Source organism: Achroia grisella, unplaced genomic scaffold, assembly GCF_030625045.1.
Source record: "Achroia grisella isolate CSIRO2021 unplaced genomic scaffold, CSIRO_AGI_Agris_v1 utg794, whole genome shotgun sequence".
In the NCBI taxonomy this organism is placed as follows: Eukaryota; Metazoa; Arthropoda; class Insecta; order Lepidoptera; family Pyralidae; genus Achroia; species Achroia grisella.
In genome coordinates, this window is record NW_026713026.1 from 2,751,276 (window position 1) to 2,778,357 (window position 27,082).

Below are 27,082 nucleotides of genomic sequence, written 5' to 3' on the forward strand. Positions count from 1 at the left end.
TTCTCACCTGATCTCATGCTTATATGTCCCCTAAACTATAAAAAATTCTTGTACCAGGGTTTCGTTTTATCTTTTCGTTTCCCAACTTTAAAAGTTAAAAAAATACAAAATATGAAAAGGAATTTTAATATAATCTATTTGCGTAAATCTATTCAAATTTTATAAATTTGCAATTTACAAAAAGGTAAATAATAAAAGACTAACTTTTAAGGCTTTATTTTAAAATATTCTAAATAGATTCATGTCTTTTCTTTATTATTGTTTTATAATTTAAATTCTATTCTATATTACGTTTATTGTGTTATATTAATTCAGTTCATAAGCTGTTTATGTAAAGTTTCTTTTAAGTTTACAACATACAATTAAATTAAATTGTCTTTGTTGTATTGTAAACAAAAATAAATTAATAATTAAAACAATGTTTATTGCCTTCAATGTTTATCATATTATTTTTCCAGGAAACGGCAATTATAAGTTTATGTATTAAATATTATTTTCTTATTTATAATAGCCAATTAAATATTATTTAATATATTTATTTTTTTTTCAAAGTAAATTACATATGAATCCGTTTGCGTATTAGGTGGTCAGGTTATCAAACTTAATATTTGTAGTCTCACACATACTAATGATAAGATAATCAAACAAATTAATGTTAATTAATTAAGTAAGACAGATATACTTTTGCCGTGTTTATTAAGAAAACGTAAACTTCTTAATAAAGAACGGTTTTGAAATGATAATGTTGGATTACATAAATCATTCCATTTATTAAGAATTAAAAATAACAAAAGACATTAGTATGTTTATTACATGGTATATATAACATTCATAACCCCATTAGCTTGTAACATATTAAACCTATCAACTTTAGCCCATTCAAACCGACTTATAAAAATGATGTTATCAACGTTTTAATCGCGCCATTCGGACGACAAAAGGTCGAGTCGACTCGCCTATTTGCTATTCGAGTAGCATTGTGAAACACATTATTGTCCTTTTATCACATTGTTGGATAATGAGAGCGTATATTTGCTGTTATACGTCTTAGGGATTGAGTTCCCATGGTTTTTGCTTATATGGAAGATACAGGCGGAGAGGAAAGTACCTATAAGAATCTGGAGACGAATATTTGATATCTTATTTTATATAGTTTGATATTTTATCATCCTCCACTGGTGCTCCGCCGTAAGCGCAGGCGGGTTCATCATTTCATTATAATCCATAAAAAAACCGTACCCATCAAATCGTTATGTCGAGTATTACCTGTACGATGATGTACTGTTTGATTTTGAAAACTGATGAATTGTTTGACATGATGCCCACGGCTACCTTTTACCATCGCACCGCTTACCATCTCTAATTCATCCCCACACGCTGGGACCTAAGTGGTCTCGGACAGTACGGTTTCAGAGGAGCTTCCTCCCCCATACACTTAGACTGTGAAATGAGCTACCTGCCGAGGATTTCTCGAAAGACTACAGCATGGGGTTTTTCTAGAAGTGTATAATAAGATTTCTTAGGCGTCGGCAGCGCGTACGTGACACCCCTGGTGTTTTAGACACGTGGCACCCCTGGTGTTTCAGACGGCCATAGGCTAAGGTAACCGTTTATCATCAGATAGCCAGGTTGCTTGTTTGTCACCTACGTAGTATAAAAAAAATCTGTTAACGATGCTTTTACACCATCTGGGCATGGATAAAACTTATGTAAAAGTGCCATAATATTATTTTTAAAACACTTTTTAGTCTGTCTGTACATAATAACACGATTAATTTAAACCTTTTGTTCGCCCTGTGCACTGCGTAGGTTTATTCACACTGTTTCGAATTTCTAAATCTTAGCTGACAGTATATCAACTCTGAAATGTACTTCAGTTTTTTGTGTGTATAATATATGTATAATATAATATATAATACAATATACTTGGACGATTCACACAACGCCATCTAGTCCCAAACTAAGCATAGATGATGAAGATAACTGACAGAAATACTTAGCTATTTCTTTAATACATACATACAAAGAAAACACCCAAACCGATACAAACAGTCATATCCATGCATACAAATGTTTGTACCGTGAGAGGAATTGAACCCGCGACCATTGGAAGTAGAGCGCGAGAAGGCGCTATGTCAATTGTCCAGAATTATTATTATTATTAGGTATGTACATCACATATGGTTAACAATACCAATTTAAAGTATGTATGTACGATGATTATCACTTATATCAGGTGAGTTATTATTATTTATTATAATAGGATAAAAATATTTTTTTCCTATTATCTATACATATAAATAAAATTGTGTCTGTTTGTAATATTGAAATAACCGTACTGTCTGTCGGTCTGTTTGTTCTGGCTAATCTCAGAAAAGGACCGATTTTGACGGGACTTTTTTTTATTTTAACTTAGGCTACTTTTATTTTATAAAAAATCTTTATTATAGAAAACTAAAGGTAAATTCCAGGCGGACGAAGCCGCGAAAACAGCTAGTAACAAATAAACTTAAAAACTTGACATTCAAGTCAAGTCAATGTCAAGTTTTCTAACTTAATCTTAATACATAATACTATTATAAACGCGAAAGTTTGTGAGTATGGATGTTTCTTCTCTTTCACGCAAAAACTACTGAACAGATTTTGATGAAACTCTACAATAATAGAGCTTATGCATCTGAATAACACATAGGCTATATTTTATATTAAATTTAACGCGGTTGAAACCGCGAGTATAGCTATTATAAAATGAATTATTTCTGATTAGATTTGATTAATAATGTCAAATATCAGTATAAGTACCAAAATCGGAACAATCTTATTTCGTACAAACCGCCGAACCACTCCAGCATCCTGTAGATACACAAAGCATTATTCTCGAGTTACTGCTTAGTTGCTTACGCCCACTCGACTGCTATCTCGGGAACCTATTTGTAATGCCTTTACCATTGTTTGCTTAGTACTCGATGATGTCATACTAAGTGTTTGTAATGATGAAGGCGGCTATTCTTTCTTGTTTATTTATATTTCTATCTATAGAAGAAATTTATAGTAATAATATCTCAGGACAAATCACACAACGCCATCTGGTCCTAAATTAAGCAGAGCTTGTGTTATGGGTAGGTACTAGATATATAGATTTTTTTTATAACACAGGGGACAAACAAGCATGAGGCTCACCTGATGGTAAGTGATTACCGCCGCCCATGAGCACCCGCAACACCAGGGGAATTGCAAGTACAAGTTGGTTACAAGTTGTCGGCCTTTATATATGTATATATAGATATTTATGTTATATATATATATATACGTCATAGATGACTCCTAAATGTCAACGATACTCCACAGCTGGATATTCCAGTAAGCAAGGAAAGGGATTGTTAGTAATGTGGACTAATAACCTTATTGCTACCAATGTACCATATCAGGTTGACCTCCATGTAGTTCCCCCTGCAAACCAGCATGATAAATTCATGGTAAATTTACCACGATGGGCTAACTGACCTGACCTCATGTTCATCATAACATCCTCAACTGGTGCCCCGCCAGCGTAAACCGGGTCCTGGAAACCAGCGTGATAAATTCATGGTGAATTTACTACGATAGGCTAACTGACCTGACCTCATGTTCATCTTAACATCCTCCACTGGTGTCCCGCCAGCGTAAACCGGATCCTGGAAACCAGCGTGATAAATTCATGGTGAATTTACTAGTGATATTCTTATCATCCTCCACTGCTGCCCCGCCAGCGTACCTCATGCTCATCTGAGCATGAGGTCAGGTCAGTTAACGCACCGTGACGATTTCACCAGCAATTTATCACAATGGTTTCCAGGGATAACCTCGTGGAGTTTAACCTGCCATGATACATTTGTTAGCAATGGGATTATAAGTCCACATTACTAAAGTAAACTACTAAACCCTTCCCCCAATGTATTTTGGTTGTAGGCTTGCTTTACGCAATGAAATTACAGGATGGGTGTTACAGGATAACGTGATACCAGTAGTGCTGTTCATGTTTATACGCGAAGATTCCCGCTTATCAGCAGGAGGGAGATCTTTATGGAATGTGGACTGTACTTCACTGACCTGACCTCATGTTGATCTTAACATCCTCCACTGGTGCCCCGCCAGCGTAAACCGTTATCGTAGGCAGACGCACCATTCCATTATAATCCATAATATTCTAGTAATATTAAGTCGTTGTATTAATTTTAGCTAAAAAAATGCGTATGGATTTCTTAACTAACAAACTGACTTCATTTGTTCCAGATACAGCGGGGATGATCTTCTCGTTTCACAGTAATCTTTCCTGGTATGTTACACTATAAAATATCTATTTAGAGTATAAACATAAATAATGTGAGTATACACATAAAACATTTAAATAAAATTGTATACTTTTAATTGATAAATAGAAAATATACATACTGTTGTAATAGTTGCAGCAAAAGAAAACGTGTGAAGGTAGACGAATATCAATCTCTCAATAAAAAATAAGTAAAACTTAAGAAGTATTCCGTGATTTTGCCTATTTGTCGATACGTATGAAAATATATAAATATATAATAATAATAACCCAAGACAATTCAAGCAACGCCATTTAGCCCCAAATTAAGCAGAGCTTGTACTGGTACTAAGACAACTGATATTAACACAAAGATATTTTTTTGTAAATATATATATAATATATATAGAAAATACCCAGACCGATACAAACATCATACTCATGAATACAAATGTTTATATAGGAATCGAAGCCGCTAACGTCGGAAGAAAACCTGTGTGCTAACCACTACACTATCGAGGCCGTCAAGTAGATATATAAATTTCAATATCATCTATTTCTATGATAAATCGTAGAATAACTCTATAAAGCGATATTCGCAACGTTTCTCGTTATCTGGCGCGTTCGGAGCAAACGACTCGGAAAATCGAACGTAGACTCCCATTACCGGTATTAGGGCATGGTACGTTCGCTCCTACGATCACTATCGCCTCCATACCGCTAGCCCGATGGATCATGGCCTCACTTACTTTATTTATGGGTATCTGGACATGATATTTAAGTAACAGCAGTCGCTTGTTTGTAATAGTAAGCCTGGACAATTCACGCAGCAGTCTAGTTCCAAGCTAAGCAGAGCTTGCGATATGAGTACTAGGCAACTATATATTAGTTATAACTAATATAAATACTTGGATATATATTTGTTGTAAATACACATATAATAAAAACCGTCTGAACCGAGCGAGGAATCGCACCTGCGACCATCGTAAGCAAAGGGATGTGCTAAACCACTAGACCACCGAGTACTTAGTTGTAACACTGTAATATCATTGTCATCCTGGTAAGTTTTCATAGGTTTGCATAAAAATAATCTATACATACAAATAAAATTGATGTGTCTGTTTGTAATATTGAAATAACCGTTAATACGGTACATACACCAAAATATTTTTTTTTTACTATTTTAGTCTGTCTGTTTGATTGTTCGGGTAATCTCTGAAATGGCTTGACCGATTTTGACGGGACATTTTTTGCAGGTAGCTGATGTGATAAGGAGTAACATAAGCTACTTTTGTTTTAGAAAAATAAAGTTAAATTCCACGCGCACGAAGTCTCGGTGAACGGCTAGTTATAAATATAAGTGTCAGAGAATAATATACTCTATGTCAATGATGTTAACAATCGTTTTTTTATAGAATAGAAATAGCACAACAGCGATCTTTGATATCTTTTATCTTCAAATTGGCAATACCGGAAACAGTAACACGATGATTTCTGAACGATAGGTATAAAGAAAAGAAGCTGGTAACGTTCGGGATGCGTGCGACCGGAAGCATTTTTGATGCACAACCAATTCTATTAGGAAATACTGTTTCTGCAGAGCGCTGGGGCAATGTGAGGTATGGACGTCCCCTGCATGTGATATGTTGCGTCACTACGCGGGGTTTAAGTGACAGGCGGTCGCGGAATGTATTTAGACTATTAGGAAATATGGTTTCTGCAGAGCGCTGGGACAATGTGAGACATGGACGTCCCCTGCATGTGATATGTTGCGTCACTACGCGGGGTTTAAGTGACAGGCGGTCGCGGAATGTATTTAGACTATTAGGAAATATGGTTTCTGCAGACCACTGGGACAATGTGAGATATGGACGGCCCCCGTATGTGTTATGTTACGTCACTACGCGGGGTTTAAGTGACAGGCGGTCGCGGAATGTATTTAGACTATTAGGAAATATGGTTTCTGCAGAGCGCTGGGACAATGTGAGACATGGACGTCCCCTGCATGTGATATGTTGCGTCACTACGCGGGGTTTAAGTGACAGGCGGTCGCGGAATGTATTTAGACTATTAGGAAATATGGTTTCTGCAGAGCGCTGGGGCAATGTGAGATATGGACGTCCCCTGTATGTGTTATGTTGCGTCACTACGCGGGGTTTAAGTGACAGGCGGTCGCGGAATGTATTTAGGCTATTAGGAAATATGGTTTCTGCAGAGCGCTGGGGCAATGTGAGATATGGACGTCCCCTGTATGTGTTATGTTGCGTCACTACGCGGGGTTTAAGTGACAGGCGGTCGCGGAATGTATTTAGACTATTAGGAAATATGGTTTCTGCAGAGCGCTGGGGCAATGTGAGACATGGACGTCCCCTGCATGTGATATGTTGCGTCACTACGCGGGGTTTAAGTGACAGGCGGTCGCGGAATGTATTTAGACTATTAGGAAATATGGTTTCTGCAGAGCGCTGGGGCAATGTGAGATATGGACGTCCCCTGTATGTGTTATGTTGCGTCACTACGCGGGGTTTAAGTGACAGGCGGTCGCGGAATGTATTTAGGCTATTAGGAAATATGGTTTCTGCAGAGCGCTGGGGCAATGTGAGATATGGACGTCCCCTGTATGTGTTATGTTGCGTCACTACGCGGGGTTTAAGTGACAGGCGGTCGCGGAATGAATTTTGGCTATTAAGAAATATGGTTTCTGCAGAGCGTTGGGACAATGTGAGGTATGGACGTCCCCTGTATGTGTTATGTTGCGTCACTACGCGGGGTTTAAGTGACAGGCGGTCACGGAATGTATTTAGGCTATTAGGAAATATGGTTTCTGCAGAGCGCTGGGGCAATGTGAGATATGGACGTCCCCTGTATGTGTTATGTTGCGTCACTACGCGGGGTTTAAGTGACAGGCGGTCGCGGAATGTATTTAGACTATTAGGAAATATGGTTTCTGCAGAGCGCTGGGGCAATGTGAGATATGGGCGTCCCCTGTATGTGATATGTTGCGTCACTACACAGGGTTTAAGTGACAGGCGGTCGCGGAATGTATTTAGACTATTAGGAAATATGGTTTCTGCAGAGCGCTGGGACAATGTGAGATATGGACGTCCCCTGTATGTGTTATGTTGCGTCACTACGCGGGGTTTAAGTGACAGGCGGTCGCGGAATGAATTTTGGCTATTAAGAAATATGGTTTCTGCAGAGCGTTGGGACAATGTGAGGTATGGACGTCCCCTGTATGTGTTATGTTGCGTCACTACGCGGGGTTTAAGTGACAGGCGGTCGCGGAATGTATTTAGGCTATTAGGAAATATGGTTTCTGCAGAGCGCTGGGACAATGTGAGGTATGGACGGCCCCCGTATGTGTTATGTTGCGTCACTACGCGGGGTTTAAGTGACAGGCGTTCGCGGAATGTATTTAGGCTATTAGGAAATATGGTTTCTACAGAGCGCTGGGACAATGTGAGGTATGGACGCCCCCCGTATGTGTTATGACAGGCAGTCGCGGGATTCCCCTGATGTTGCGGGTGCTCATGGGCGGCGGTAATCAACAGGTGAACCGCGTGTTCGTTTGTCCCCTGTGTTATAAAAAAAACTTCGTGAAAGGCGGTCGCGGTATGTGTTTAGGCTTACAACAACTTAATAGAACGTCATGTTATTAAGGCCAAATCAAATGATTTGATTATATAGACCGAATACAGTCTGTCGATGATGAATTTGTTACTATAATGTGTAGGTATAGGAGTACATATGGTATTATTAACAATAAATACCCTATAATTACGTAATTTCTACTATTACATACCCAGAAAACTTACTGTAAATCGATACGACGACCTCTAATCTAGAGTTGTAATCTAGCAACGCAAAAGTATTGTGTTGAAAACCTAAACATATTAAATTTTTGTAGCCGTAGTACAGCCCATAAGTTATCGGGAATTTAAACCATGTTTCTGTTTTAGTAGTAAATCCCTCATAACTTGTACCATACCATAGTAGAGGACTGCGGGCATGTATTGTCCGGATTTCCGGAATACACGAGATTCAATCTCTATTCGCCATTGTTTATTTGTTTATGAGAAATTTGTCAATTTTTTTGTTGTTCTATTATTATCAAAGCATTCGATATATTCCGATAATAACCGGAACTGACCGTTTGGCGAGCCCTCGCAACTTGATATTGTACTGTATGACCACCCATCATTATTTACTTGACTACATTAATCAAACAACGGTGTTATCAGTGATTTCTTCAGAGAGAAACAAATCATCGTTGCCTTGCCTTTATCCCATTATTTGGAGCGCAGTATGTCATCTTCTGCTGATCCCTATCGGCCGTCATACCTGAACTTACAATCCATTTATTATCGTCTTTTACACTGTCTTAGATAGAAAAACAAAATAATACGTAATTAACACTACAGTATCACACTGCCAACTAATTTCAAAGTAGATATAACTAGGTACTAAGTACTATAATTAGAAATACTAAAATACCATTTTGGGTATTGAGCGGGAATTGAACCTCAGATCATACAAAAGTGATCTGTTGTGTTAAAACGCCTCACCAACTTCTACGAAAAAGAACGTATTAAAAGAAATAATCGAATCACTATTATTTGAAATTCGAATGCAATTTAAAAAATAAACAAGATCCCATAGAGACGGCGGTAAATCAACAATACCCAACAAAATGACAGGCCAGAACTTAAGTCGTATCGTAGTATGGTATTAGCTGTCTGAAGCCGGGGAGCTCACAATAAAATCGACACCTACAATCCCCGCTTATCCATTCAATTGATTGTGACTTCTTTTGTTAGATACATCTTTTATGGTGTAGATACGACGGCCATATTGTATTTTCAGTACTTGCATTTGTGTTAAGGCGTTTTGAATTCTTGTAAAATTTGTTCGAAATTTAAATCGAAAGATTAATGAGTATTTGTAGTTCAGGCACGTTAGTCAGAGGGGGGCGGGGGGTCTTTTCTTTGCATTTTGGAAACGTATCGGTCGTAATTTAACTTCATGCTCACATTGTCTTTGTATATTTGAGAAATTATATAGTTAGGGGGTAAGAGCTTTGCTTACTTTTGCTGACCCGGGGGATGGGGGGTAAATAATTGTGATAAATCTGCTTTTTTTATACTTTTTGTATATTTGAACTTATCTAGAGTAATGTATGTATTGAATAAACAATTTTTCTTTCTTCTTTCTTAGCATACCCGTCCCAGCTTGACACAGGTAAATAATCACTCAAATTACTAAACAATTTATTTTTATAGTATTAAATATCTGGCAACTAAAGTATAACATGAAGAACATGCAAAAAAAAATATTTTTTTCTTTTTTATTATATTTTTAATTGCCTATAAGAGCACTCTCTGAGTAATCGTTCGGAGGTATTTTTAATAATATTATGTGTAAAAAATATTTAGCGAAACTTTGGTCATGTGCATATAATACGTGTATATATATGCACATGACCAAAGTTACCAAACCCACGATATACAATATCTATTATATCGCGACTGTTATACAGATAGGGTATCATGGATAACAGTAACCAGATTAATTGCCAGATGTCTTTAAATCGTACCCTTACTACCCGTCTTTAGTATTAGTTTTGTTATACTATTTTGTTAATATTTGCATCACCGGATTCAGTCAGAAATATAAATTGACACTTTTCGGCCAAAGTTGATGCAAAGACCTTTTAAATCAGGGTAGGAAATCACTAGGTCACTGCATTCTCTTACTTACGATACCCAAATTTATGGGTATAATGCTATAAAAGGTCGAATAAAATCAATATAAAATCGATTGCCAAATGTCAGCTGACAGGATCTGATATATTTGTTAAACGTCATATTCAATTAATCTTTGTGTTTCAATTTCGAAAGAACAAAATTGTAATGCCGCCTGCCTGCGGAATGCAATAACTTACCGAGCCTCATATCATTACAACATTCTGACATTCCAAATTGACCTTTTTGTGTAACGCAATACGATTGCCGTTGCTACCACGATGTTTATGACTTTTTATCGACATCAACTTGACGATTGGCATTTCGAAGTGACAACTCGATTCGAAAAAAGTCGATATCGTGATAAGTTGCAACACTACACAATCGATTGTAAATTCGAATTAACACGGTGATTGTATTTATCAATTATGCATCTACATTTTTCATGCAATCGATTAAACGATTCGATTAGGGTTGTCATTACGGACCTATGTTTGTTTGTCTGAACATACCAGAGATATACGAGACATAATATTAGACATCTTAGTCTCATCTCATTTATATAGACGACTATTGCTACTTACCATTAGGCTATTTTAGTGATATGAAAAAAAAAAAAATAAGTAAAATCAATGTATGCATCATGAGGACCTTCAGTGGTCACTGCAAATAAAATAAACATGGCGAACCAGTGTATAACAATGATTTGCAGATTTTGCTAAGTTGAAGAGGAAACGCCACTACACATCATATGGTTGTAGCCCACTCATTCATAAACAAAATAACTCCATTGGAAAGTACACTCCATTCTGAGGAGATAAAAACCATCGCTTCTAAGAATATCCTTCAATTCTTGTCCCTACGGGCATAGGCAGCGAACTCTGAAAAAAAGGGCGAGCACAATCGAAGATCTTTGTATGTCGCAGTGTTATAAATTTACAACACAGAGCAGTAGCCCAAAATCTTAAATAAAAAAATGTGTGGTGCACGGTACTGTCTCGGCCTACTCGGTACTGTCTATGTATATAGGCTACTATTGCATTTTACAATTAGGCGGATTGTCATCTTGTTTGCTATTTGTTTATGATACATAAAAAAACTAATAAAAATTTCATACAACCACGTGACCACGTGTGTTTGCCTTTAAATTATTCGTATTAAGACCTGGTTAATAATGTAAATAATATGTATTAAACATCATAGTTTAAAAATAGCTACGTAACCATGTATTGTGATATTTAGTGTGTTGTTTTATTCCAATCAGTTTTCAAACAAAAATCCCTCTAACATATTCAGTATTGACCATAAATATCTTACCTAAATATTGATATTGTGTAAAAATAGTCTAAATGTATCGGCCGCTGATTATCTTAAAAATCATCGTACTAATTATTATACAATACTTTCACTGTTGTAATCTGTATGTATTATCACATCAATCATTACATATGACATTTATTAGGAAGGCTCATTAATAAACGAAATACCATCAAACCTGAAATAACAGTTGGTTTTATTACGCCACTGAAGAAAAAAGTAATGCATTAATCTTTATATATATAAAGTGTCACGTTGTTTGTCCGCAATGGACTTTTAAACTACTGAACCGATTGCAAATTTGATTTGCACATTGTGTGCAATTTGATCCGACTTGAAAGATATGATAGTTTACAACTCAATTTATAGTTGCAATGTTATTTTATACAAGAACCTTAGCCATTGCAACGCGTGGCCGGGTCTGCTAATTCACAATTCACAATGTTAGTTACCGTACTCCTCCGAAACGGATTGACCGATTTTTATGAAATTTTATATTCAGTAGGTCTGAGAATCGGCTACTATCTATTTTTCATACCCCTAAGTGATAAAGGTTGTCCTCCCCTAACATTTATTTTGTACTTATTAGGTCAATATTTTTTTTTGTAAGTTGGCATTAAAAATACGTACAACGTGCGAGGAATCGAACCCGCGACTATCGAAAACAACCACCGTCAAAGACAGTACAATCTCTGCTACAAAACAATCCGTTTATAACCAACTCATGAATTCAAAACATAATATTGGAGGCTTGAACCCGCTACCATCGGAAAGTAAGGTAATATGCTAAACCGCTACTCCACATGATCATCATATATGCAATGCAGGTAACAAGTTGTGTATACAAAACATTTCATGAATGCTAAATAGTTGATAACTTTTAACACTAATTAAAACAGGTAATAGCCCAAGCAAGGAACCTTGTGAAACTGTAAAGACTACGGCTAACATTAGAATAGTTCTAGAAAAATCCACCTTGAAAGTAATAAGTGATACAATTATCACTTCAATTACATTTTATGAGTACGAATTGTTCTTTTACAATGCTATAACGATCTTAATGAAACGGTCACAATTGAATGTAACACCATCTTCACAAAACCGGCTGACGATTCTTTTTACTGGTAAAAAAATTTCTTTGTATATACGTACTATTATTAGTAAAAATCACAGGATCTTACCATGTTTTATACTTATTGAGTTCCCGATATTTCGGCTGTGTTACAATCGCCATGATTGCGGGTAGACTGAAGAGCAGCGGGTCTACCATCAGACGTCTTCGTTTGTTGCTACTACTGGAAATATCGGGAACTCAATAAATATAAAACGTGAGAAGATCCCGTGATTTTGACTAATTACACGTACAAAATTATCTTTACTGGCCACCTTATGTAGTCACTAGCTTACCTGTCTGCATCAGACTTGACTTTGTTATATTTTGCCCACTTTACGTAGTATCTTTATAAGTATAATATAATACATACACACACACGCACACACACACACATTCTCAATGCACTCCACGTTTAAACTTAAAACTAGATGTATACTAATGTATATATAATGTAACTATTTTATATGAAGGGGAGACCTGGTGTCTAAGGTACAGGCAATTGCTTGGTTTGGGCTCCAGATTTCCCACAAATTATATTTGTGATTTTTATTTGTTAGCATTTACATAATAAAACTGGAATTATGTAATTTGTGGAGATGAAATAAAATTTATTTATTACTAGCTGTTCCGTCAAACGGTGTTTGGCCTTAAAATATTTAAAAAAATTTAGGGGTGGACTACCCCTAACATTTAGGGGGAAGAAAAATAGATGTTGGTCGATACTCAATACGCTCACAAACTTTCATGAGAATCAGTCACGCCGTTTTGGAGGAGTATGGGAACAAAAACTGTAACACGAGAATTTTATATATAAGATTATTATTATCTTTTTAAATTATAGCCCATCTGTTATTCTGATGTATAAGCTATATTACTGTAAACTTTCAATATAATCCATTAAGTAGTTTTTGCGTGAAAGAGTAACAAAACAAAACCATCCATACTCACAAGCTTTCGATTTTATAATATTAGTAAGATTTTGATCTAAAGAATTAAAAAAATTACATGATTTCAGATTTTAGAGTTAGCAAGAACAAACAGAAAGACAGACAATTTTTTTTTTAATTCAATTATTATGGTATCTACCATATTATATTCATATACATATAGTGAAAAGCTTTAATTTGAAATTACGAACAGACATTAAACTTTTATTGTGTTGTATATACATTTTAGTTTGCTAATGATCTACTTTATAACTTTATCAAAAGTAAAAACAGTCTACACTGGTACAGTTGTGTGATTTTCAACCGGCCTTCCAGAGCGTGGTGCATCTTCGACATCAAAATTGCCGAATCGAAATTTAGCGAACCAATTCTGGTACTGGCGTACTGTTAACACACCTTCTCCATACACATCACACATCGGTCAATTTATTTCTGGCTTGAACAGCATTTTTGCCCTTTCTATAGTAAAACAGTAAGATATGTCGAAAATGCTGCTTATAGCTCTCGATATTTAAAAGGGCACCAGCCAAAAACTACTGCGTAGAATTAATTGATATTTATCACACACAAGCTTTGCTATATGAGCTCTCAAACCATATAAAAATTACACGGCTTAAGTGTGAACCGGGTGCAAAACAATACAATTAAATCTTCTGCCAGGAAAAAACGAAATTACTTTCCGAACAACCTAATAATTATTTTTAGCGCCCTTAAATTACAATCATTTTACATTTTGCACCCTTAAATTCCAGTCAAATGAAAGGAATGTGAATTCCTTTAATTTGGTTCCAAATAAATCTTTTATTTTTATATCCGTTAATATTTACTGTTTTTTATTTTAATATACACATATTGTACCGACTGTTATACCAGATGGGGTAGTCAGAAGCATTGTCAACATTTCCCACATTTCGCTCGGTATATTTGAATTCAACGAAGGGGCGAGCCTACCGGCATCTATCGGTTTAATTTTTGGTTCATTATCAGTTTTTCTTTACCGCAGAGTTGTAAACATACTAATACTAGTTTATATATTTCTGTTTTCTATATGTACGTCATGTATGTATACACAAAAAATGTATGTATGTTTATCAGTTGTCTAATTCCCATAATACAAGAGCTGCTTAGATTAAGACTAGACGGGGCTGTGTGAATTGTTCTGAGATATTTTTGTATGACGCCCAAATATGAATTTGCGACCCCTTGGCCATAAAGCAAAGTAATAATCCACAAGGCCATGACGCTCTTCCATTAATATCCGCTATAAATATAGTTAAATATATACGGTGTACCAAACATTGAATATTACAAGGTACGTATCGGTACCAACATTATAGACCTTATGAATACACGAAAGTGTTCCGCGGAACGAGTGTTTCGATATTTCGTTCAAACGAGTTCGAGTAACATTAGTATCGATTGTGTATCGAGTCGACTCACGTGCACTAGAGTCGCCATCCGTCCTATTTTCTCAGGACATGTCCTAGTTTTCACAGTGTCCTAGGACGTCCTGAATAGTTTTTAGTCGCCATCTTGGATTTGAAAGTTTAAAATTTAAACAATCTAATATTTTACAAAATTTATTTTACTTGAAAATAATTTCAACTCTTTTCACAAATATTATTTTAGCATATTAATTTAGCTATTACTGAGTTCTATTTTAAACTGAATAATCCGGATTTCAATTTCAAATCCTGATTTTATTTATATGAGTTTGGCAACCCTAATATTTTTTTATTAAACGAGTTGATTACTCGGTTCTAAAGAGCGCTGTAGTACTGCGATCTGCGTAGATATATTGTGCTTGCCCTTTTTTATAGTTCACTGAGTAGGCCCGTCAGGGACAAGAATTGAAGGTTATTCTTAGTAGCGATGATTTTTATCTCCTCAGGATAAATTTAGAATTGGTAACCCTAACGTGCACTCAACTTCTTTCCCCTGCTCGTATCGCCCCCACGAAAGTTATTCGTTGAAATATCGGCGAATTGGTACTTTTGTATCGCGGCAGCCAAGTATCGCTTAATGCGTTTTATATGGACGCTTAAGCAGAGAAAGTTGCTGAATGGCAATGAGATTAGTTGAGAGAATATGGCCAAGTCAGCAATTTTAACTATGATTAATTAACACGCACATATACGAGTCACAACGAGCTTTTTTTTCTTAATGGTCGAGTTCCTCAACGAAAATAAATCCTATTTAAAGCTTGTATTATATCATGTATCACCTGATTGAGGAGTTTCTTATAAAAAAAAAAGAATTATCGAAATCGGAGAGTAAATTAGTGGATATTTCGATTGACAGAATACGTCAAAACATATTTTAATTAAGAGAATATGTTTAAAGCCAGATTATAACATTTATTTATAACAAATTTTATTGTGTCAAATTGAATTTCTTTTTCACTTAGGAAGCAGTTTACTGACACTGAAAACAGTTAAAATAAAGATATAAATACATAAGAGTACATTCCTTATACACCTGTCAAATAATAGGATAGGCAGAAATAATAAAATGGTATCTTTATACTTTTTAATAGAGTTATTATAAAACGCAAAAGCAAATTGTCTAATAATTCTTATCCATTAATATAGTACAGATTATAAGGAAGTCAAACTTAATACGGAACGACATTATGATTAATAACAGAATGTCTGACGCGCGTCCTCCTCAGCTCGCTAATGAAGAATGGCGCGCTTCGCTCTGTCACTCGGCTTATATACTTCCCCTTCCACCGTCACGTGATTGATGACGTGGTCGCGACGTCACGGCTATCTAGTTTTCCGCGAGCGATAGGTTGCAAGCGTTCATCTAATTACATATACAAACATTTGAAAAAGGGTACGTACCTTTTTCAAATGTATGCATTACAAGTCAGTTTTTGTCGAGACCTAATAGGGCTACAACCATTCATCAATATCCACGTAATTATAGTTTATATATAGATAAACGTTAGCGTTCGGGTAAACAATTATTATATGTCTATACATATAATGAATATATGCACTGTACATGAAAGATATAAAGATATATACTGTATAAGAAATGCTAATATTGGAGACACCTCCGATCGATCCCCCGTCCAAATCAAACGGCGATCGAAATTACGACGGCCAGAGCCGAGGTTCGAACCCCTAGCGGTACCCTCAGACTAAAATCAAATCCGCAGGCGGGATTTGGACTTCATTCCATAAGACCTTACGCGGGTTTGGAGTGCCATTTGCACTCGCCCCTATCGTTCGATAAAGCTGTACTAGTTGGCTGGCCCAACAGCATTAGAACAGTTAAAAAAAATATTATTGTGGTCTTTATTAATGAAACAGAATACAGTTAACAACTAATAAATTAACAAATCTAATGATTAGTAGAATTTTTGTCTGTCTTTTTGTGTGTTTGTGCATCTCTTAAGCAAGTGGGTGCTGATTTCACTAATTTATTGTATAAGATAGAGGAGGACAGACAAAAATTAATAAAGTACGAATTCATGGGCTGAGTTAGTAAGTAAATAAATTATTTACTGCTGAAAATAAATACCGTATAATACTGAGTAATTACATCACATTACGTCATCGCTGCAGCGAATTATGATAAATAACTGAGTGTAATTAAAAATGTACTATAGGTCCGTACTGTAAAGCTCAAAATTATGAAAGAAAGTTAATTACAAATATGTATACAGGAAATAATTGAACGACCAACTCTTTGCATACAATTTACTCAATCATTTTATCGGTAGTTATAATGCCGTTTGTATAAAACTAAATTAATTATTTAATTTTATCAAATAGATTTATTTCGGGTACATAATTTATAACACCAATTCATTCTTTGTTTTATTATTACTATATTCGTTCTTTATTTGAATCAGACGCGCGTCACTCATGTTTCTTTTTTTACGAAACTACTTTTTAGCATTGCGTATTTATGGAGCAATTTGTTACATAGATAATTTTTGTATATTTAGTCTGTGCTCTGTGATTTAAATTTAATTCAAAAATCGAACATGACAAAAAATGGTTGGCATTATTTATTTGGCGCGTGATCATTGGTCAAATCAAATAGCGAACACAAATCACTTCCACAGATTGCAGTAGAGCGAACGAAATATTCATATGTATTTAAAGTTATACCACAGATCTGCATACTACCACAGTATATATACTGCATACTATCACATATACTACCACAGTTTCTCAATGTTTCCATCTAAAAATAACAATCGAATATTTTGCCAGTACTAAGTTAAAAATAATAAAAAAAACTAGGTATATTATTTTCATAGAAATGGTATGACTCTGTATATAGTAATAATGTGCAAACTACAAAACTAATTATATTTTGAATATTAATTAATAGATTATGAAACACCAATGGAATAACTCAGATTTCAACTTTATCAAGCGTTGTCTCCTAGTATTTTGATTAATTAGTGTCGTTGACATATTAATTAAGGCGGCCAAAAGTCGAGACAGAACAGCTCTTTCATTCTCGGTATAATATCAACACTATTATTTATATGTAGTGGTATATATACCAAAGATATCACAGAACACTCATACAGATAACCAACCGTATAGAACACTGAAAACTCGAATCAGAGTATCTCTTCCCTATTAATCCTATTATTATACTATCGATATTTATACACATGTATACATACCAGAGTTTCTACACTACTCATGTCGATTATGAAACTAATGGAAAAAACCAACTTCCTACAATAATATTTTGTTAATAACCGTCAATGACATTTTAATTAGGATCTATAAATGCCGCGAGAATGGCTCTTTAATTCTCGATATATAATCACATCACTATTATTTATACTACCTGTACCCGTGGTTACACCCGCGTTAAATGTCAATAAAAACTATGTGTTATTTTGATGCATAAGCTATATTACCGTAAAGTTTCATCAAAATTCATTCAGTACTTTTTGCGCGAAAGAGTAACAAACATTCATACTCATAAACTTTCGCGTCTATAATATTATTACGATATCGATATTTCTATTCTATACGTATAGCTCATTCACAACACTCATATCGATTATGAAAAAGCGAGGGAAAGACGGTTTCCGTCTTCGTGCTAGCGTTGTCTTATAACATTTTGATTAATAAGTGTCGTTGACATTTTAATTAGGGCGGCCAAAAGTCGAGTCGGAGCGGCTCTTTGTTTCCCTGAATATCAGTAACGTTATATAGACATTTCGATGTGTACTGAAGCGCTTTCGCTGCGGATGTATTTTGTTTGCACGCGCTGTAAATGGTTTGGATCGGATCAAATAGATATTATTAATTTTCCATTGAGATTTATTTAACGTTCAATTATTTGCATGTATGATTTTACGAACTACATTTTGTTTTAAGGCCTACGTATTTAATAGTGTAGCAGACATTCGGATGGTTGTGACTTAAATTACCACATAGTGCATTTGTATTGGTATCATACTTTTTTTTTTAGGACAATTCGCACAGTGCCATCTAGACCCAAATTAAGCTACCTAAAGCTTGTGTTATGGGCGCTAGACAACTGATACAAATACATAGATTTTTTTTTTCGTAAATACATACACATTATACATAGAAAATACCCAGACCGCTACAAACAATCGTACTCATGAATACAAATGTTTGTGTCGTGCGAGGAATCGAACCCGCGACCATCGGAAGTAAGGCGGTGTGCTAAACCGCTAGACAACCGAGGCCGTCAATAAAATATTTATATATGTATACTAACTGTAGTCTTATATCATTAGTCTGTATCACATTATTGCCGTGACTTCTTTTGGTGACAGCATAATGTTACATAGTCTATTGCCTTCTCAAATAAATAAGCTATGTAATACTAAAATAATTTTCAAAATCGGTTCAGTGGTACTAGAGTTTACCCCGAACATCTGACCTCACAAACTTTACTCTTTTATAATATTGGTTTTAAATATCTATATTCAAAAAAATAGCTTGTTTTCCTACTGCAATTCTTAAGTGAATCAATAAAGATCTCCGTACTACGAACTACACTGGGGACTCTGAAGCAGCGATACAGCAGTGAACAATTAAAAATCGCTACATGTAGGTATTTAGCATATAAACATTTTCTCATTAAACACAAAGCCTGGGTACTTCATGTTAAAAGTAACATTTAACTTCGTTAAAGCTGTAACATCTAACAATACCTTGCATATACGTAAACAAAGAAGAAAGTTAATTCCCGCTGGAAAAATATTAAAACGCCCGCCATAACGTCATTAGTGTTGCACCACGCACACGAGTTATAATTTACATTTTTACGAGCCGGTCATTCTGCTTGGCCCCGGTCCGTAGTGGCTTTGTGTTAAAATTGCCTTTATAGTTCTTTATTTAAACTATTGCTTAGCGCATGCAAAATTAGTTCTTTCGCGTCATAAGCACACACGCCTCAGATTGTTTTAGTTCTCCGTTGCTTTTATTAATTCCTTTAAATTGTTATTTCTGCGTTCCATTTCGTACAGTGCGATACAATTAACTTTTAGATTGTGTTTATTTTCGACGTTGATTGTATACATTGTAGTCGTTATTAATTATATTTAAGTTTATAGGACTATATTTGATTTTGAATATATAGATACCTATGTCTCAGTCTTCAGAAGTACAGACCAGTAGTCCTGTTAATGTCTCTAGAAATGTTTAGCGTCTAGTTTGTCATATTTTCTCTTATATTATATATCATCATCATCGCAGCCCGGAAGACGTCCACTGCTGGACATAGGCCTCCCCCAAAGATCTCCACGACGATCGGTCCTGCGCTGCTCGTATCCAATGCCTTCCAGCGATCTTGACCAGATATATATATTATATATATTTTTTATTAACTTTATTGTTAGAAGCTGTTACACTCATTATATACTGATTAAACGCTTCCATAATCATTGTCTTGTCTGTTACATTTAATGAACATATCACTCAATTACATACTACTGGATTCCGATGTAAAAACGCTTCATAAAATGCGTATCACGACTCAGCGTTACATTGAAGATTTTTTCCTAACAGCAGGCATAACAATTTTATCGTGATCATTATAATTCTCATTCGATTTGTCACAGTAACTATAATATACAGACTGTTACGCACACATTTAATTTGATACTTATTGGTCAGTAATAGGGTTCTTTTTCCTTTTAACAATATTATTACTTCTTGAGTCTGAATTGCGATATGGACAGCTCGGAACGAGCCAGACGGCAAAAACTTGTCGCGACTACAGTGATGTCATTTAACACATACACGTTTGTGTATTAGAACTTGCCTTTTATGTTATATTATTATGTTTTAAATAAGGCTAGTGATTTATGCATGCCATGTCGGCTGGACTATCGATTTAAGTACGTCTGGCTATACATATTTGCTTCCTGTTATCGAATAATTTATTCAATATTTTTCACTATTTTTATAACAGTTGCATCCGATTTATTTGGTACTGATACAGAATACTTAATAGCCTGTTATAGAGTAACATTTTGTATTTTTCTGGTATTATTCAATCGATTAGTAACATACACATATTTATAATTCACATACACAAATGTACAAATGCTGTGACCGATACCCATAAATATTCTTTATGGAGTAATCAGCGCCCAATATAATCTAAAGGTACTCAATAAAGCCAAGCAACACGAACACCTATAAACAAACGGGAACGAGACAAAGTCACATAACTCACTATAAAATGTTATCATTTAACACGCGAACAGTTCACGAGCGATTCTAAAGATCGATATTTGATTTGTATTACGAGTTCGCTGGTGACGTGGCGCATCACTGATTTCAATGATGTCATTTTGACAGGTGGGCGGGACGTTCGTTAAGAATTTCAAATTTGGAGCGTTCTAAAATTTGAATTAGCTTTTTTATCTTGTATTTATAGCTTCTATAGAAGGAGATTAGTTTGTGTACGGTTTTTTAAAGCTATTCAAGTAGTTTTTATCTTTAGCTGTGCCTGCGGTTCCACATGCGTGCAATTTATAGCCTATTTGTTGTCCTGATATATTAGCTATATTACTGTATAGTTTTACCAAAATCCATTCTGTTTATGTTTACGGGAAAGAGTTACAAACATCCATCCATCTATTTACTTTCGCGTTTATAATATTAGTAAGATAAACGGAAAAACAAACCAATCTCTCCTCGTTATAATATTAGTATGGACAACTGCGTACTATTTATGATAAGTATGTTGGAAACTTTCGCAATTATTCTGAGAATCCACGTAACAAAGGACGGCATTAGTGCAGCGGATCACGTCGTGTGCAGGTCGCCGTGCGTATGCGCAGCGCACGCGAAATTATGTAACCAGACACGCTCGCACACCTGGCTCTGTTTACATTACTAAGATAATTTCCCCTCTTTGTTTATATAATTACTATGTTACTAGGTTATCTACTTTTTTAATATGTTTGTTTTTTATACTAATATCTACTCAATTACGACTGTATATTAAGATTACTAGTGTAGCGCGGTGGTTATCACCGCATCACTGTAATGTTTTGTATGATGTGATGAGGTCTCTCTCTGTCCAACCCGTGTTCCCAGTTCATCTGGGATCGAGTCTCCCTGTACATCTGCGCCAGCGAACTCTGTTCTAGGTTGTCTGTATAGTAAGGTTATCCTTATCCATCTGTTTCTTAATATTGTTCCACCAAATGGCGTGGTATGATGTTCTATGATGATGATATTCTATCTACCATGATATGATGTTCTACATATTATATTTGTTTAGTGTAGTTTGTAGGTAGTGAGTATATCGGTGAAATAATTGTACTATTTATTGTAAGTTTACATTAGTAAGTTTATTTGATAGTGTGCTAAATAGCTTATCATTAACGAGTACATTTGACGCGGAGTCGGGACGAAAACTGACTGAATTTAATTCTATGTTATCTGAAGAGATCCTAATGGAAGGGTCTCTAATGTTGACAGAAATATTACAAGTGTAGGAACACTAAAAAGTATTACTTATAAATAATAGTAGTACTATTTCAATAATAGTGATTTAGTCTCACTTGCTAATTTTATTAGTATCCATGACTTAGAGTTTTTAAACAGTACTCCTTCTGTTAAAGAGTTCCATGGAATAATCCAATTGATCTGATACGAAATATTATCAACCATGTTAAATATTTTCACTAAGTGCCTCATTCACGAAAAATTGAGTCTCAAACATGCACGAAAGTATTGTCCTCCCTAGAGATATACTTGAGAAACCGAGTTAAAGAATCTACACACGAGATTGAGCTGTCATATTTACAATTTGGCACGAGAGTAGACAGTTTTGCGTAGTCGGGTCGTCTTTGATTTTCAGTTGGCCCTACTCAGCTGTACAGATCGACCCAACAAGTTAGGCGACACGAGCGCCAACCGGATTGATAGTACTGGCACATCGATCTAAAGTTGAGTGGGCGATTGGAAACTTTGTTTACTGAGTATATACAGAGTACTGTCGACCTGTCGTCTGTAGACGCTTTAATGCTTACGTACTAGTTCTCAAATTCGAAATTGAAACTTCTTCAGAACTACTATCACACTGCAACTTGTGTTCTATCTGTTCGGTCAAATTATGCTTCCATTGCTGTGACGTCATATCCTGATATTGATGTTTATAAACCTGGATATTTGTCTCTTCATAGGATTCGTAATAAGTTGATAATTTAAAATGATTCAAACGTTTATATATACCATCATCATCATCATTGCTTTGCCATTAACCTATTATATGGGGCCAGCGCAGTATGTTATCTTATTCCACTGATCCCTAACAGCCGCTAAATCTGAGCCTACACTTCTTTTATACATATAATTATTTACACAATCTTTCTTTTGGTTATTTTCTCCCTTTCCAACCATCTACTTTCATGTCAAATACTTTCTCTAAGACATAGTTCTCGCTCCACAATATGTCCATGCAAACATTTATATATATTGATATGTAACTATAAGATAACACTATTAAAAATATAAAAGAGGATCCTTTATTGTTATTGTCATTAAGAAAAACCGCTGTAGCTAACAAATTGGACAACATCGAAAATTGTTCTAGCAAAGTCCTGAAATAACGCGATTAAGAGAATGAAAGGGCGAAACGAACAAAAGCAAATGTGATTACCGCATTGTCGGCTAAAAGAAATAAGCAATATTTCTTCTCTGTATCTGCTGCAGGCGGCCTTTTTTAATATGCCCACTATCCGCCCTGATTCTTTGTACTCGTACAGACACATGGATTTGGGTCGGGCCTGATATCACACTTATCTAATTTGACATTTCTACTGTTTTTATTTATATCTAAGTAAAAATCTACTAATATTATATACATGAAAGTTTGTCAGGATGGATGGATTTTACACATTTACTTATGTTTGAATGTAATTTGGTACACAGATAGATCAATCACGTCGTAAACATATAGGATACATTATATAATTATCTTGAAAATGTAATTACTATTGACATGCTGTTGTGTAACGAGATTTGTTACATTTGTGAATAAAGTAATATGAAATATATGAACGAGGGCAGCGCCGCAGTAAATAAGTAGTATATTGAAAAAGGAACAGAAAGAATAATATATTATTTTTTTCTGTAAGATTAATTAGACTTCCATTTCCCATACCAACCAAAAAAAGAATAAAGAATTCAGTTCTATAAGAACTCAATGTTTAGAAGTCACCTTCTTAAGAAGTTGGAGAGAGTAGAGAATTTTGCAATTATCTGCATTTCACCACAGCGTGTATATAGCAATAGTAATAATAATAATAGCTACTGAGCATTCCTCGATTATAGCATGATTATTCATAGCTTGATTATAGCATGATTGTTGAAATCGGAAGATTTCAACAATCATGCTATAATCAAGCTTACAGTATGCGTCAGAGAATTAGAGTTGTTTGTATTTAATTCGAACCTTTCCCTTAAATGCGCTTGAGGTAATAACAAAAACTCGGCGTTGGCGCGAAAACTTGTCTTTGTAATCTGTTATTACTCCCTCAAACTAACGCTTGTAAACCCTGCAATCTTAACGCAAATCCGCTTTCAAAGTGCTAATTATTTTTAATCGCCAGTTTACCCTATATCTACGGAACGTTTCTCTACTTAGCAGACAGGGTTAGCTGCCGCTACCAAGTGACCTGCGAGCACACCTATTATCGCCATTCACTAAATTGCCTCCTAGGAGCTGGAGCGACAGCGAGTGCCAACTAACGTCTGATAGTACCGCCCGGCGGCGACGTGCGATATCGCGATTTGCATGAAATGAGTTCCGCAACACTGCCGGTCGGCTGCGCTCGTTTCGTTTGAAAATATTAAGCAAATAAGAGAATCCGCGAGCGCATTTCATTACGTATTGTTTTATTATTCCCGTCGGTCACAGAATTGGAATTCTCAGACAGGCTGGCGAGGGCTACGCCGAGCGAGATTTCTCTTATTAAAAAGGTCGAGTGGTAGCTCGTTTATGAAGATTCCATCGCGGTCACGACGCGCCGGGCTGCAGGCGAGCCCGGAGCTAGCATCCGCGATAAATTCATTACACGGCGCACGGTACCCGATGCGGTCGAGCAGAAGTATAATTCGAGACACCCGGCAGGCAACCGCGCGCTATTAATCTGTGAGTAATGACGGCATAGTTTTGTCTCTCTAAATCCAACAAAAAGTACGGTGATTGACGTGCATCGTCACAGTAGCTCGAGTAATTAAAAGTTTGTGTAAACTACTGCACTCTCTACCCCGCCACCTCAAAATGCATAAACTTATACTAATTAGAGAGGAATTCTTTCGGAGTAGCGCCCGCCAAGATTTGGAAGTTGTCGGCGCCCCGACGAACTTCGACGGCCCAAGTGTCGCAGCTTTAATTGGGAATCTTGGGGAATTCGCTTTGTCAGAAATTCGTTTAGTCGCCGAACAAACGGTACTATGTAGACAATTTGAACATGAAGTTTTTATTAGGGACGAGCGAAGGACGCGTACACAATACCTCGCACGCGCCTCGATGAGCGAGAAATTCGCAGGGACGCCCTTACGTGGAAATAATACGCGTGAAGGTACATAAGCGAAAGTTGCGTCGTGAAGATGGGAAAGGAGCGCGGAGGGCGTTAATTAAGCAAGAATTTACTGTATTCAAACGGCGCACCACAAAGTTTAAGTCAAACTCCTCAAACTTGAGTTTCAAATTTGTTTCTCCTTCGCGGTGCGGATCTTCATTAACTTTACGAGTCCGAACTTATTGCGTATGTTTGACTAGGGGCACATTAGTGTTGTGGTTTAGCACTTGTAATCCGGCCGTTCGAAATCGGACTCATTTAGACGCATAAGGTTTCTGAATTCGCCCCAATTATAAAGCTGGGTCGAGTCGAATTTGGACCAATTAGAAGAGCCAACGAACTGTGTCGCACTCGGGAGCAGTTTGTCGGCAATATAATTTATTAGGACTGCTCAAAGTTGCAGACTTTAACCCTTAAAGACTCGAGTGAAATTTGATTACGGATGCTTTAAACGCGTCCCCTCCTCGGCCGCACTCCAAGTTTTAAATGGATGGCTTTAAGTCCTATGCAGGGCCGGACAGATACAATGATTGAGATTAAATACAGACAAACGAGACAGACCCTAGCTGGACAGTTTATAGGTGGTCCCTTTGTGGATTTCGGAAGCTGGACAAATCGCGTTAATACGGTGTTGAGAAGTGAAACAAATGCGCTCCATATTAAATCGATTGTCGGATCATTTGTATTAATTTATGTTGTGGAAATGGTCACCACACAATCCCCCGAGGATCCGGGCTTGTTGTTGTAATTTTTACATATAACTTTACATGTTTACGCCTCATTGGTTTCTATTCTAACAATTTTTACTTTTTTTGTAGCTATAATGAAGATATGTTATTTTATAGTGACGATATTGTTCCCTTAATTAAATAGCAGATATGAGAGGAGGATAGAGAGAGTCTGGATAGCAAAACTAATTGTTATCACCTTAATTAACAGGAACATTAAAATAGGAACAAAGCTTTATTTCGTTTTAGTTGGTGGCATGTGCACTAACTACTACCTACTTCTTTGAAGTTATATTTTGAAAATAATTGAATATCTTTTGTCATATAGAATTATTGTTACTATAAGGAAAACGGCCAAAAGTAATACATAATTAACTAATAGATCGATATTTAAATGTACAGATAAAACCTACTGAGACACTTCAGATGATTCCTTACAGTGACACAGGTATCTACTAAGAAAGTGTTTTTAGAAATCCCACGGGTCTGACGGGAATGGATAGAAATAGGAAATAGGTTATCCAAGCATGAAAAGTAAATGTTTTGAGTAATCTACTAGTAAAATAAGAACTATTCTTATTGAAATTGTACTCGTAGACTGTATCATCGGCTCTTATTTTTTTATACTCATGACAAGTATATTATTGTCTGTCCAGTTATTGTCGCGCAACTTTCTTCCGCTATTATTATAAAGTTACCTAGATGAAAGAAAAAAATACAGGAATTTCGCAATAACGTTAACAATTCTCCAATTAGTTTTCGTTCTTCAAATCACGGCCACAAAAGGCTCGACGTTACATTGAGTTATCTTAAAAAAAATAACAAACGAAAAGGCCTTTAAGAAACTTCCCTAAGGGACATTTTTCCCGAATCAATT

General features: G+C 35.8%; 1 protein-coding gene across 2 annotated transcripts in view; it reads left to right on the plus strand.

Moving 5' to 3' along the window:
• LOC131851678 (leucine-rich repeat-containing G-protein coupled receptor 5-like) overlaps positions 1-27,082 on the plus strand; it is a 307,542-nt gene that overhangs the window by 87,867 nt on the left and 192,593 nt on the right. For both annotated transcript variants that reach the window (XM_059202209.1, XM_059202210.1), the window contains exon 2: positions 4,273-4,315. The gene's annotated coding sequence lies outside the window, so the exon portion shown is untranslated. The remainder of the gene's footprint in view (positions 1-4,272; positions 4,316-27,082) is intronic.